Source organism: Salmo salar, chromosome 26, assembly GCF_965601325.2.
Source record: "Salmo salar chromosome 26, fSalSal1, whole genome shotgun sequence".
NCBI lineage: Eukaryota > Metazoa > Chordata > Actinopteri > Salmoniformes > Salmonidae > Salmo > Salmo salar.
Window position 1 is genome coordinate 2,713,980 of NC_138316.1, and position 13,878 is coordinate 2,727,857.

A 13,878-nucleotide genomic window follows, 5' to 3' on the forward strand; every position below is an offset into this window, starting at 1 on the left:
TGGTGTTCTTCGTCAGAATGCAGTCCCAGGACTGCTACTTCAATAACAAATGTTGGTTTGGTCCAAAATAATCCATCGTTATATCCAAATAGCGGCGTTTTGTTCGTGCGTTCAAGACACTATCCGAAGTGTAAATAAGGGTCACGAGCATGGCGCAATTCGTGACAAAACATTTCTAAATATTCCATTACCGTACTTCGAAGCATGTCAACCGCTGTTTAAAATCAATTTTTACAACATTTTTCTTGTAGAAAAGCGATAATATTCCGACAGGGAATCTCCTTTTCGGCAAACAGAGGAAAAAATCCCAAAGGTTTTGACCTGCCATTTGAGTTCTGTTATACTCACAGACACAATTCAAACAGTTTTAGAAAATAATTTAGGGTGTTTTCTATCCATATGTAATAAGTATATGCATATTCTAGTTACTGGGTAGGAGTGGTAACCAGATTAAATCGGGTATGTTTTTTATCCAGCCGTGTCAATGCTGCCCCCTAGCCCTAACAGGTTAAAATCCATTTTTATGCCATTTTTCTCGTAAAAAAGCGATAATATTCCGACCGGGAATCTGCGTTTAGGTAAACAGACGAAAGAAAACAAAGCATGAGGTCGACTCGGGCACGCGCCTGAGTCTCACAGTACTGTAACCAGCCACTACCCAAACGCGCTACTTTTTTTCAGCCAGAGCCTGCAAAGCCACGATTCAGCTTTTTGCCGCCTTCTGAGAGCCCATGGGAGCCGTAGGAAGTGTCACGTAACAGCAGAGATCCTCTGTAATGGATAGAGATAATCAAGAAGGGCAAGAAATTGTCAGACAGGCCACTTCCTGCATGGAATCTTCTCAGGTTTTGGCCTGCCATATGAGTTCTGTTATACTCACAGACACCATTCAAACAGTTTTAGGAACTTTAGGGTGTTTTCTATCCAAAGCCAATAATTATGCATATTCTAGTTACTGGGCAGGAGTAGTAACCAGATTAAATCGGGTACGTTTTTTATCCAGCCGTGTCAATACTGCCCCCTAGCCCTAACAGGTTAAGGTTTCGAGGCTGACGTTTGACAACTCGAACCTTCAGCTCCCTCCACAGATTTTCTATGGGATTAAGGTCTGGAGACTGGCTAAGCCACTCCAGGACCTTAATGTGCTTCTTCTTGAGCCACTCCTTTGTTTCCTTGGCCGTGTGTTTTGGGTCATTGTCATGCTGGAATACCCATCCACGACCCATTTTCAATGCCCTGGCTGAGGGAAGGAGGTTGTCACCCAAGATTTGACGGTACATGGTCCGGTCCATCGTCCCGTTGATGGGGTGAAGTTGTCTTGTCCCCTTAGCAGAAAAACGCCCCCAAAGCATGATGTTTCCACCTCCATGTTTGACGGTGGGGATGGTGTTCTTGGGGTCATAGGCAGCATTCCTCCTCCTCCAAACACGGTGAGTTGAGTTGATGCCAAAAAGCTCCATTTTGGTCTCATCTGACCACAACACTTCCACCCCAGTTGTCCTCTGAATCATTCAGATGTTCATTGGCAAACTTCAGACGGGCATGTATATGTGCTTTCTTGAGCAGGGGGACCTTGCTGGTGCTGCAGGATTTCAGTCCTTCACGGCGTAGTGTGTTACCAATTGTTTTCTTGGTGACTATGGTCCCAGCTGCTTTGAGATCATTGACAAGATCCTCCCGTGTAGTTCTGGGCTGATTCCTCACCATTCTCATGATCATTGGAAGGTTCTCCCATCAGCAGGGGATCAAATACTTTTTTCCCTCACTGTACAGGTTGGATGACATAAATTCCAGTTGGCCTGCAGTGGAGTGGATGGTCCATCAGGACTGATTAACAGACACTGAAGAGAGCCACGATCTATTGATGGGTCCGTACCTCCCAAGTCATAACACACAAAGGCTGTTAACAGTATTAACTCTGAAGTGATACGTGTTCCCATGTCTCACTAGAGAAGTGTCTTTGTATGTGTTCTGAATGAGGAGGGACCGCTCGCTTTGTTGCCGAGCCCCCCCTCTCCCCACACACACTCTGACAGGGTCCCGTGCAGCAGGCAGCCAGTGTCTGTGTGTGCGTGTGTGCAGCCGACTCCCAGTGAGTTGCTCCTGTCGGTGCAGATCAGCCGGCCGATCAGTCAGCAGTCAAGCTGTTTTTTCACTTCGAAGCAGGAAGGGGCCAGTGACTGTGTGCAGGGTGAGTCACGGTGCAGCAGGGAAGAGAAAGAGAGCAGGGCCGGCACAGCACAACCGCTCTCTGCCCAAGTTTATACAGAGAGGAAGATGTGCACTTTGGAATGGATTAAAAGTGAACACACCTGTGATGACTGGGCATACCAGTTCAAATACACCCAACTGTAAACTAATGACCAGTTTTTCTTCATTTATATGAAGGTCTAACATTTTTTTTGTGGGGGGCCAATGGCAAAGTCTTGCTGCCTTGTCACCCAATTAGGTGTTGTTGGCATTCCCATATGGCTTTATGATTCTGATGACTTCCTCGAGTAATGAGTTGTAACTAAAGCATTTTCTGGGGTGAAGGTGGTTGTTGGTGTTAACTTGCCCTTCTCTAAATAAATTCCCATAAGTACTGCATGTTCAGCTGACATCACTCAACCTTTGACCTGGTATTTGGGGGAGCTGGGGGACATTTTGTCTCTCCAGCTAACTATTTTCCTTGTTAAACATCTCTCATGGGATGTAGAGACAATTGCATGCTTATCATTGTGACATTATGCCATACACCTATCTTTTTACCTCAAACATTTCATTTGTTTAAAAATAATGTTTTAGCCTAAGCTTTATGCATGTGAGTTTGGTTTATCGGTATGTACATTTTCGTTTTGTTGTCAAAGTAGTGCGCTGGTTGCTTGCTAGATGCCTGCCTCTCTACTTCTTCTCTACCTGTGAAGGTAGCCTGTGATGACCGTGTCTTCAAGAGCTCACTGCCAGGCAGCCAGCCAGATACAGTACTAGTGAATGAAAACGAGAGGGGGGTCTTTTTGTGTATGCTGCACCAGTAATTTTGTTGATTCTGTAGTTTGTGTAAAAGCATCTGCACTCCCCTGGTCCCTTAGCTGGGTAGAGTGAGCCAGTCAGCCTTGCAGATGTGCTCAGCATAGTGGATGCTCCCCAAATGGCACTCTATACCCTATATAATACACTACTTTTGACTAGAGCCCACTAGAGTGCCATTAGGGATTGACCCACAGTCGGAGCCAGAGCCAACAGCTTCACATTCACTCGCACTCATTTGGGGAGAGAGAGGGGGCGGCCGGGGGCGAAAACCAATTGCCCCTGTTGATTATGGGAGATTCCAGTGTTATGGACATTAAATTTGCACACAAAATCACAACTTTCACGTCTCACAGAATGGACAAACAAAATATAAATACAACTTTTGATGCGTGTGTCTATAGTAGTGTTTACCCCAAAAAGCAGACTTTTAAATATTGGCATGTTGGCGAAATAAAGCATAAAAGACAAGTTATGGATGCTACATGAAATTGGATTTTTGAGAGACTGAACATATTATTAAAAGTCTCAGTTTGTAAGTCTTAGGTCAAAACAGTGTTAGCCATTTCAAAGGAAAGTCTTTGCTGAATACAAAAACAATAATTTAGAATTATTATTACTTTAGAGAGGAAAAAACGACAGTTATGGATGTTCATAAAAAAAGAAAACTAGGCAAGTCAGTTAAGAAATAAAATAAACAGGGACTGTAGTGACTTCTCTTGCACTGAGATGCAGTGCCTTAGACCTCTGCGCCACTCGGGAGCCCGAGTCTGAAATAGACATTCAAATCTTAAAGGGCAATCGGCAGTTGCTACATCCATTTTATAAATTCATTATATGTATCCATTGATTCTTAAAGAATATACAGTGCATTCGGAAAGTATTCAGAACCCTTGAATTTTTCCACATTTTGTTACGTTACAGCCTTATTCTAAAATTGATTAAATAAAAATCTTCAGCAATCTACACACAATACCCCATAATGACGAAGCAAAAACAGGTTTTAAGACATTTTTGCTGCAATTACAGCATTGAGTCTTCTTGGGTATGACACTACATGCTTGGCACACCTGTATTGGGGAGTTTCTCCTATTCTCTGCAGATCCTCTCAAGCTCTGTCAGGTTGGATAAGAAGTGTCAGTGCACAGCTATTTTCAGGTCTCCAGAGATTTTAGATCGGGTTCAAGTCTGGGCTCTGGCTGGGCCACTCAAGTACATTCAAAGACTCCTGCGTTGTCTTGGCTGTGTGCTGAGGGTTGTTGACCTGTTGGAAGGTGAACCTTCGCCCCAGTCTGAGGTCCTGAGCACTCTAGAGTAGGTTTTCATCAAGGATCTCTCTGTACTTAGCTCTGTTCATCTTTCCCTCCATCTTGACTAGTCTCCCAGTCCCTGCCGCTGAAAAAGATCCCCACAGCATGATGCTGCCATCACCATGCTTCACCGTAGGAAGGGTGCCAGGTTTCTTACAGACGTGATGCTTGGCATTCAGGCCAAAGAGTTCAATCTTGGTTTCATCAGACTAGAGAATCTTGTTTCACATGGTAAGAGTCCTTTTAGGTGCTTTTTGGCAAACTCCAAGGGGGCTGTCATGCTTTTTACTGAGGAATGGCTTCCATCTGGCCACTCTACCATATAGGCCTGATTTGGTGGAGTGCTGCAGAGATGGTTGTCCTTCTGGAAGGTTCTCCCATCTCCACAGAGGAACTCTGGAGCTCTGTCAGAGTGCCCATCGGGTTCTTGGTCACCTCCCTGACCAAGGGCTTCTCCCCCGATTGCTCAGTTTGGCCGGGCTACCAGCTCTAGGAAGAGTCTTGGTGGTTCCAAACTTCTTCCATTTAAAAATGGAGGCCACTGTGTTCTTGGGGACCTTCAATGCTGCAGAAATGTTTTTGTACCCTTCCCCAGTTCTGTGCCTCGACACAATCCTGTCAGAGCTTTACGCACAATTCTTTCAACCTCATGGATTGTTTTTTGCTCTGACATGCACTTTCAACTGTGTGTGTCTATATGTATAGATCTATAGATCTAACAGTACTGCCATGTATGAAATGTATTTCAGCATATATTTTATAAGAATCTTAGCTAGAACACATGATTTTCAAGATGTCAAAAAGATTTGCTTCAGTAAAAGTCTTAAGAATACATCTCGGAACAAGCATACAATGTGGTGAATGTGCAAGCTTCTGAAGCGAATATTTGATACATCAATGTTACAGATATCATAATGCAGAAAAAGGATACTGACAATGAAGAGGGAAACCAATTATAGAAATGCATCTCATACCTTGATGAAAGTTCGCTTTAGACCAAGACTCCTATTAAGCTTATATCCCCTGGCCATAAGACTGTTTAAATAGATAACAACTACTGCTCCCCCTCACACCTACGCTGCTGTTAAAATGAATATTGATTAGATTACTACTAGTACTACTGGTGCTGTTCATTGATTGCCATTAGTATACATTAGTATACTATCTATACTGAACAAAAATATAAATGCAACATGTAAAGTGTTGGTCCCATGTTTCATGAGCTAAAATGAAAGATTCCAGACTTTTTCCATACGCACAAAAAACGTTTCTCTCAAAATGTTGTGCACAAATTTGTATATACCATAAGTATGTGTTCCTGCTACCAGTCACTTTTCAGCCCTGTTTACATGTATATCCACCTGTTACGCCTACACACACTTGCACACACAAACTCACACGAACACCAACACACTTGCTTATAGAGACACTCACCACCACGCATACACCCACCCCGTATGCTGCTGCCATACGGTTTACTATTATTATTAGCATAATACACTGAGTTTACAAATTATTATGTACACCTGCTCTTTGCATGACAGACTGACAAGGTGAATCCAGGTGAAACAAGTTTTGATCAGTCAGGTAAATAAAAGTGCTGAAAAGATGTTGGCTCACTATTTAAAAAGGTGACGGAAAACAAGCTATAGGATGAGTGTTGGCGCAGGTACAGCCAACTAGCACTAGCTAGGAGTCAAATGTCAATATAATATCGTCGCAAAATAATATTGAGATGTAACTATATAGATTTTTTTTCCCAACCCCCCCCATCACTAATCGACATGTGCATATGTGTATAAAAAATGTCAACCATGACTAAGAGGGTCTTCATACCTACTAGACTTGGAGGTAGCGCACGACTTTCGCTCGACAGTTGCCCCCATCTAAGCAGGGCAGTGTAAACAGAATTGTCTCGTTGAGCCAACACTCTTACAGTAAAATGTTTAATAGCAGAGCAATGTTTTTGAAACAGCTGAAATTTAGGCCTACAGACATTTTTCCTTGTTTTTGAGACTTGTTTTATAGATTTTTTTTAGATGTTTTTTTTTTCCTGAAATTGTTTTAACCACATGTTACATTCTGAAATCGTTGCCGTAGATTTAACTCTCAATAGAGTTTTTTTTATTTTATTTTTTTTGTTATGTATTTTTTGGCTTGACCACCGAAGTCCAGGCAAGAAGCAACTCCCCAGGGAATTGTCAACGTTTTCAGTCGCAATTTTCATATAATGACTTCCATAATATTGATCAAATGAAGCCTGGTTTGTTCAAAGATAGTAGCTCTTAGGCTTACACTAGCGTATTAAAGTTAAGAGCTATGGGTTAGCTAAACGTCAACATGCAGCTAACAGCCAGCACGTTGTTGTGAGGAGGATGCAGAAATGATTTTGTTTAGCTAGCTAGCTTGCTAGCTAATGTTACCTAGCTGTGTAGCCTATATTATAATATGAATGACACTGTATGATAACGTTACTGTACCTTTATATTTGTATGGGAGGGGTAAACGTTCATTATTAATATGCTAATGTTACTTGATCTAAAGCAGGTATTCCCAAACTGGGGTACAGTACGTGCAATGCCGTCGGGGGTACGCCAAATAAAAATGTGATTCACATTTTCAAACAGTCATTTATATTTTCCAACGGGCTATACATTTGGGTGAGGGTTTTTTCTCGTCTGAGGAGCCTCATATTACTGCCCAAAATTAAACCATCTAGTGTTCAGCGACGTAAAAACACAATGTCAAATACAGGTAGCCTAGTCAAATAATTAGCATCCAATCACATTAACCGTTACTTTCTCGCAGGAATTCCATTAATGGTCCATATGTAGCTGCAGCTCATGTTGGTATCTGTATTGATGGCGCAAAAGCCATGACAGGGAAACATAGTGGAGTGGTAACACGCGTGCAAGAAGTTGCTCCCGACGCCACTTGGGTACACTGCAGCATTCATCGAGAAGCTCTTGCTGCCAAGGGAATGCCTGACAGCTTGAAAGACGTTTTGGAGACTACAGTGAAACATGTTAACTTTGTTAAAGCAAGGCCCCTGAACTCTCATGTATTTTCTGCACTATACAATGATATGGGCAGCGACCATGTAACACTTTTACAACATGCAGAAGTGCTCTGGTTATCAAGGGGCAAAGTATTGACATGTTTTTTTTTTTTTTAATTGAGCTTAAGTTTTCTTTACTGACCATCATTTTCACTTGTCTGACCGCTTGCATGATGACGTGTTTCTCACACGACTGGCCTATCTGGGTGATGTTTTTTCTTACCTGAATGATCTGAATCTAGGATTACAGGGACTCTCCACAACTAAACTCAGCAAAAAAAAGAAACGCCCTCTCACTGTCAACTGCGTTTATTTTCAGCAAACTTAACATGTGTAAATATTTCTATGAACATAAGATTCAACAATTGAGACATAAACTGAACAGGTTCCACAGACATGTGACTAACAGAAATGGAATAATGTGTCCCTGAACAAAGCGGGGGTCAAAATCTAAAGTAAGTTAGTATCTGGTGTGGCCACCAGCTGCATTAAGTACTGCAGTGCATCTCCTCCTCATGGACTGCACCAGATTTGCCAGTTCTTGCTGTGAGATGTTACCCCACTCTTCTACCAGGCACCTGCATGTTCCCAGACATTTCTGCGGGATGGCCCTAGCCCTCACCCTCGATCCAACAGGTCCCAGACGTGCTCAAGGGATTGAGATGCGGGCTCTTTGCTGGCCATGGCAGAACACTCACATTCCTGTCTTGCAGGAAATCATGCACAGAACGAGCAGTATGGCTGGTGGCATTGTCATGCTGGAGGGTCATGTCAGGATGAGCCTGCAGGAAGGGTACCACATGAGGGAGGAGGATGTCTTCCCTGTAACGCACAGCGTTGAGATTGCCTGCAATGACAACAACCTCAGTCCGATGATGCTGTGACACACCGCCCCAGACCATGACGGACCCTCCACCTCCAAATTGATCCCGCTCCAGAGTACAGGCCTCGGTGTAAAGCTCATTCCTTTGACAATAAACGCGAATCTGACCATCACCCTTGGTGAGACCAAAACCACGACTTGTCAGTGAAGAGCACTTTTTGCCAGTTCTGTCTGGTCCAGCAACGGTGGGTTTGTGCCCATAGGTGACGTTGTTGCCGGTGATGTCTGGTGAGGACCTGCCTTACAACATGCCTACAAGCCCTCAGTCCAGTCTCTCTCAGCCTATTGCGTACAGTCTGAGCACTGATGGAGGGATTGTGCGTTCCTGGTGTAACTCGGGCAGTTGTTGCCATCCTGTACCTGTCCCGCAGGTGTGATGTTCGGATGTACCGATCCTGTGCAGGTGTTGTTACACATGGTCTGTCACAGCGAGGACGATCAGCTGTCCGTCCTGTCTCCCTGTAGCGCTGTCTTAGGCGTCTCACAGTACGAACATTGCAATTTATTGCCCTGGCCACATCTGCGGTCCTCATGCCTGCTTGCAGCATGCCTAAGGCACGTTCACGCAGATGAGCAGGGACCCTGGGCATCTTCTTTTGGTGTTTTTCAGAGTCAATAGGACACTAAAGGAGGCCTTTAGTGTCCTAAGTTTTCATAACTGTGACCTTTATTGCCTACCGTCTGTAAGCTGTTAGTGTCTTAACGACCGTTCCACAGGTGCATGTTCATTAATTGTTCATTGATCAAGCATGGGAAACAGTGTTTAAACCCTTTTACAATGAAGATATGTGAAGTTATTTGGATTTTTACGAATTATCTTTGAAAGACAGTGCCCTGAAAAGGGGACGTTTCTTTTTTGCTGAGTTTATATTCAGTGTGCGGGCCAATATTGAGGCTATGATTAAGAAGTTGGAGTTATTTTCTGTCTGTATTAACAAGGACAACACACAGGTCTTTCCGTCGTTGTATGTTTTTTTTTTTTTTTTTTTTGCAATTGAACTCAAGCTTACGGACAATGTCAAATGTGATATAGCAAAGCACCTGAGTGAGTTGGGTGTGCAAACAACTGAATTCGTTATCCCTTTCATGCCCTGCCTCCAGTCCACTTACCGATATCTGAACAGGAGAGCCTCATGAAATTGCAACAAGCGGTTCTGTGAAAATTGAATTTAATCAGAAGCCACTGCCAGATTTCTTGATTGGGCTGTGCTCAGAGTATCCTGCCTTGGCAAATCACGCTGTTAAGACACTGATGCCCTTTGCATCCACGTACCTATGTGAGAGTGGATTCTCGGCCCTCACTAGCATGAAAACTAAATACAGGCACAGACTGTGTGTGGAAAATGATTTAAGACTGAGTCTCTCCAATAAAATACAACCCAACATTTCAGAGTTATGTGCATCCTTTCAAGCACACCCTTCTCATTAACCTGTGGTGAGTTCACAATTTTCGATGAACAAATAAGGTTTTATATGTAAGATGGTTAAATAAAGAGAGAAATTATTGATTATTATTATTTGCCCCCTGGTCCTATAAGAGCTCTTTGTCACTTCCCACGAGCCGGTTTGTGACAACTCACACTCATTCTTATGTTTAATAAATGTATTGTATAGTTTGTGTGTGTGGCAGGTTTACAATGATGGCAGAAAATAACATTTGAGAGCGCGCTGACCCTGCTGCTAGAGGGGGTGTGCAGCTGGAGGTTGAATGTTTGAAGGGGTACGGGAATATAAAAAGTTTGGGAATCACTGATCTAAAGGATGTTGTTAGCTAGCAGGAGTTAGCTCTGTATTGTCAGCTAATTTAATGTGTACGGACAAGAAAATCAAACCATTTAATCGTATTCGCATACTTGTGAATTGTTGCATTACTCAGGAGTGTAATATGGTTTGGTTGCATTAATCTATACGGTAATATGTTTTAGATGAAAAGTTTCTCAGATTGTTAAATAGTTTGTTCTTAGTGGCTACTGTTAAATTTATGGTCAATTTGAGCTTTGGACCAAGAATGTCACGTTGCCAGTCACAATGAAATGAAAGGTAAGGATGTAATATGAATTGAAATCTCTTTTGCCACTCCGCTCCTCAGACTCCCCTTCATCTCTTGTAGTGGGAATAGGGCCTAAGCAGTATTCGTGTCACCTATGTCTCTAAACAAATAAGGGTGGCATTGAGGTTAACTCGAAAGCCGTTCTTTTGACTGTTGTTGCGTCTTGTTGCCTTGATTTGGTTCAGTGACAAACAGTTTGAGCAATTGTAGAGGAAAAGGGCGGTTAGGCTTATCACATCAAGAGATTCTTTCAGGGTTATTTTAATGCTGCTGCTAAGTTCACCTCAAGTGAATGAATTACCATCCTGAAAAAGGTCACCTTTTATGTAGGCTATGCGTTTTCAAAGTCTCAGACAGTTGGCAACCCTTCAGAGAACATCAAAACATGATTTTGCAATGGAAACCGTTTTGCAACTGAAATGAGCCTTCCTTATTGGACAAGTTCGGGTTTCGTCCCATTTGCTTCTGTCTGTGGTTCCAAATAATTGACTTGACCTTACCTGTTCTTCAGGAGATGGAATACTGTCTGGGGGAGGGGAGCTCAAAATCCTGTTTCTGTGAGGGATCCATTGCTCTTGTCCTCCTGGGGACCTTTCACCCCTGCTATTCAAAGAGGCTGAAACAGTTTTTGGTTTCAGTCCCTTCTCTAGCTTGTTCCTGTAGAGGCTGCTAGAGGTGGTGCATTTTGGAAACCCAGGTGGTTCTGAGACTGCGCTCTGTGTTGCCTCCTAACTGTCATCAGTGTCTGATATTTCTGGGATTTCTTTCTCTAGCTGCACTCTGAGTTTCCCAAATGAGTTGTTGAGACTGGGGAATGCCCAATGAAACTTTATCAGATGCCATCACTATGATGATTCATTACAATTCTATGTGTAAGGCCTATGTCATCAGGGATGCCAAGCAAGTATGTCTGTGTGCGCAACCGGGTCTCCACAAATGAGTGAGCACATCTGCGTTGGATTTTGGGGAGTGTAAAAGTGTGTTGTCTGACACTGTAGTGATGTTCAGGAATGTGTAATCTTGGGCCCCCCCTCTGTCCTCTGTTCACTCAGCTCCCTCCTTCCCAGCACTCTTCTCTTCGCAAACCATTCCTCAAAGGGCCCGTGTTGGGGGAGGGGCCCCACACCGACCAGTTATTTGACTTCAGCCTCTGTCCATTTGGTGTTGGTGAATGGCTTGAGCAGTGGTGGGGATAAGCACTAATGTCCTGTTTTCTGGAGCTCTTGTGCTGGACAGAGGACACAGCTTGATGGGCAAGTGTTGCAACTAGGTGCTTTTGGAAAGGTAGCAACCGTCTCTCAAGCTTGTGTGAAGAGGTAAGCCTTGCTCTCTGTGCTGTTGTCCTTCTAGCTACTCATACTGGAATGGGTCTTCTGATTCCTTTCACTGTAGAGCACATCATGTCGGCGCTAGGCTAAATTAATGGGGCTGCTGCTGGCTGTTCCATCCATGTCTTTGTGTTTCAGGAGTCAGCCACACAGGATGGACTGTCCGAGGTTGGCTGGAATAATAAGGCTGTTGTTGAATATCATTTACATTACATTTACGTCATTTAGCAGACGCTCTTATCCAGAGCGACTTACAAATTGGTGCCTTCACCTTATGTTGCCTTGACTTGAGATTGTGGGTTGAATTGACAGATGTCATCTAGCTAACCAGAAGACCTGGCCTGTATTCATGAAGTGCTGATTTAGGGTCAGTGTCTTTTTAGATTATAATGAATGGATGGGGGACCTGATCCTAGATCAGCATTCCTACTATGAGACGCTTGGTACATACGTGCTCAGAGCAATTCAGAAAGCTTTTCAACAGTTGTGCCTTTGGCTGAAGCTGGAGGTTCAGGTGAACAGGCCATTGAAGTGGTGCTAGAGAGGATGACACCGCAGGGAGGGCACCTTTACAATGGAATGAATGCAGGAGGAAGTGATTGAGTTTGTTTTGGAGGTGCAACCACCAGAATAAAGCTACCTGTCTTTTCCTCATCCCCCCCACCCCAAGAATGTTTATTTGGCAACCAATAGGTCTTTAGTGGCAGGGCCCATAGTCATAAAGCATCTAAGTACGAGTGCTGATCTAGGGAATACTTTGCTGATAAACATGTGAATCCCAGGGTGTTTAATAAGAAGTGGGCCCAAAGGTTTATATGAGTGAGTGAGTGTTTACAGTTCCGTGCCAGTCCCTAACACTGGGGGGGTTGGAGCAGGGCTGTGCGTGACCTGGATCTGTGTGGGGTAGAGCGTCTGAGTTTGTTTCAGGGCAGCTAAGTGGAGAGTGTGTGTGGGGTAGTCAGTCATTCACAGTGTGTGTGTCAGGAATATTGATCTGAGACAGATCACACGGTTAGTATATCTGACACATTTTCCCACGTGGAATCCTCCATCGTTCACTCAGCTACGTGTGTGTAATGCAGCCAGATCCTCCTAGTCATATAACCAGTACCTTCGCTCCATCAGACCAGATGCCATGACGATCAGTTGAGGAGGATGTAATTTGTTTTGATTGGCGTCTACATTAACTTGCCGTCGGTCCTCAGCCATACTCTGAGAGGATTAAATGACCATGTGTTAATGCTGTGTGAGCAGCGACCCACCGCACTCTGTCTGCCGCGCTACACAATAACAGTTCTCATCTCAGCAGCAATGCTCCCATACAGTCCTTCTCATTAGATCTAACCTCCGCTTTGTCTTGCCTCTGAAAAGGTATGCGTAAACTTCGGCACAGTACATTGGTTAACCTCTATGGGCGAGGTGGGACGCTTGCGTCCCACCTACTCAACAGCCAGTGTAATCCCGTGGCGCGATATTCAAATACCTCAAAAATGCAAAAACCCTTCTTTACCATTCGGATAGTGTCTTGAACGCACGAACAAAACAGAGGATATTTGAACATAACTATGGATTATTTTGAACCACCTACTCAACAGCCAGTTGAATCCCGTGGCGTGTTATTCAAATACCTTAGAAATGCTATTACTTCAATTTTTCAAACATATGACTATTTTACACCATTTTAAAGACAAGACTCTCGTTAATCTAACCACACTGTCCGATTTCAAAAAGGCTTTACAACGAAAACAAAACATTAGATTATGTCAGCAGAGTACACAGACAGAAATAATCAGACACCCATTTTTTAAGCTAGCATATAATGTCACATAAACCCAAACCACAGCTAAATGCAGCACTAACCTTTGATCTTCATCAGATGACAACCCTAGGACATTATGTTATACAATACATGCATGTTTTGTTCAATCAAGGTCATATTTATATCAAAAACCAGCTTTTTACATTAGCATGTGACTAGCATGTGACTAGCATTCCCACCGAACACTACCGGTGAATTTACTAAATTACTCACGATAAACGTTCACAAAAAACATAACAATTATTTTAAGAATTATAGATACAGAACTCCTCTATGCACTCGATATGTCCGATTTTAAAATAGCTTTTCGGTGAAAGCACATTTTGCAATATTCTCAGTAGATAGCCCGGCATCACAGGGCTAGCTATTTAGACACCCAGCAAGTTTAGCACTCACCAAAGTCAGATTTACTATAAGAAAA

General features: G+C 43.3%; 1 protein-coding gene across 3 annotated transcripts in view; it reads left to right on the plus strand.

Annotated features, from left to right (window-relative positions):
- Positions 1 to 13,878, plus strand: part of LOC106587026 (zinc finger MIZ domain-containing protein 2) — a 91,183-nt gene that overhangs the window by 12,216 nt on the left and 65,089 nt on the right. Inside the window, exon 1 of one of the 3 annotated variants that reach the window (XM_014174872.3) lies at positions 11,480 to 11,626. The exons of the other annotated variants lie outside the window; for them this stretch is intronic. The gene's annotated coding sequence lies outside the window, so the exon portion shown is untranslated. Of the gene's footprint in view, positions 1 to 11,479; positions 11,627 to 13,878 lie in introns of those variants that run through there. 3 annotated transcript variants of the gene reach the window in all.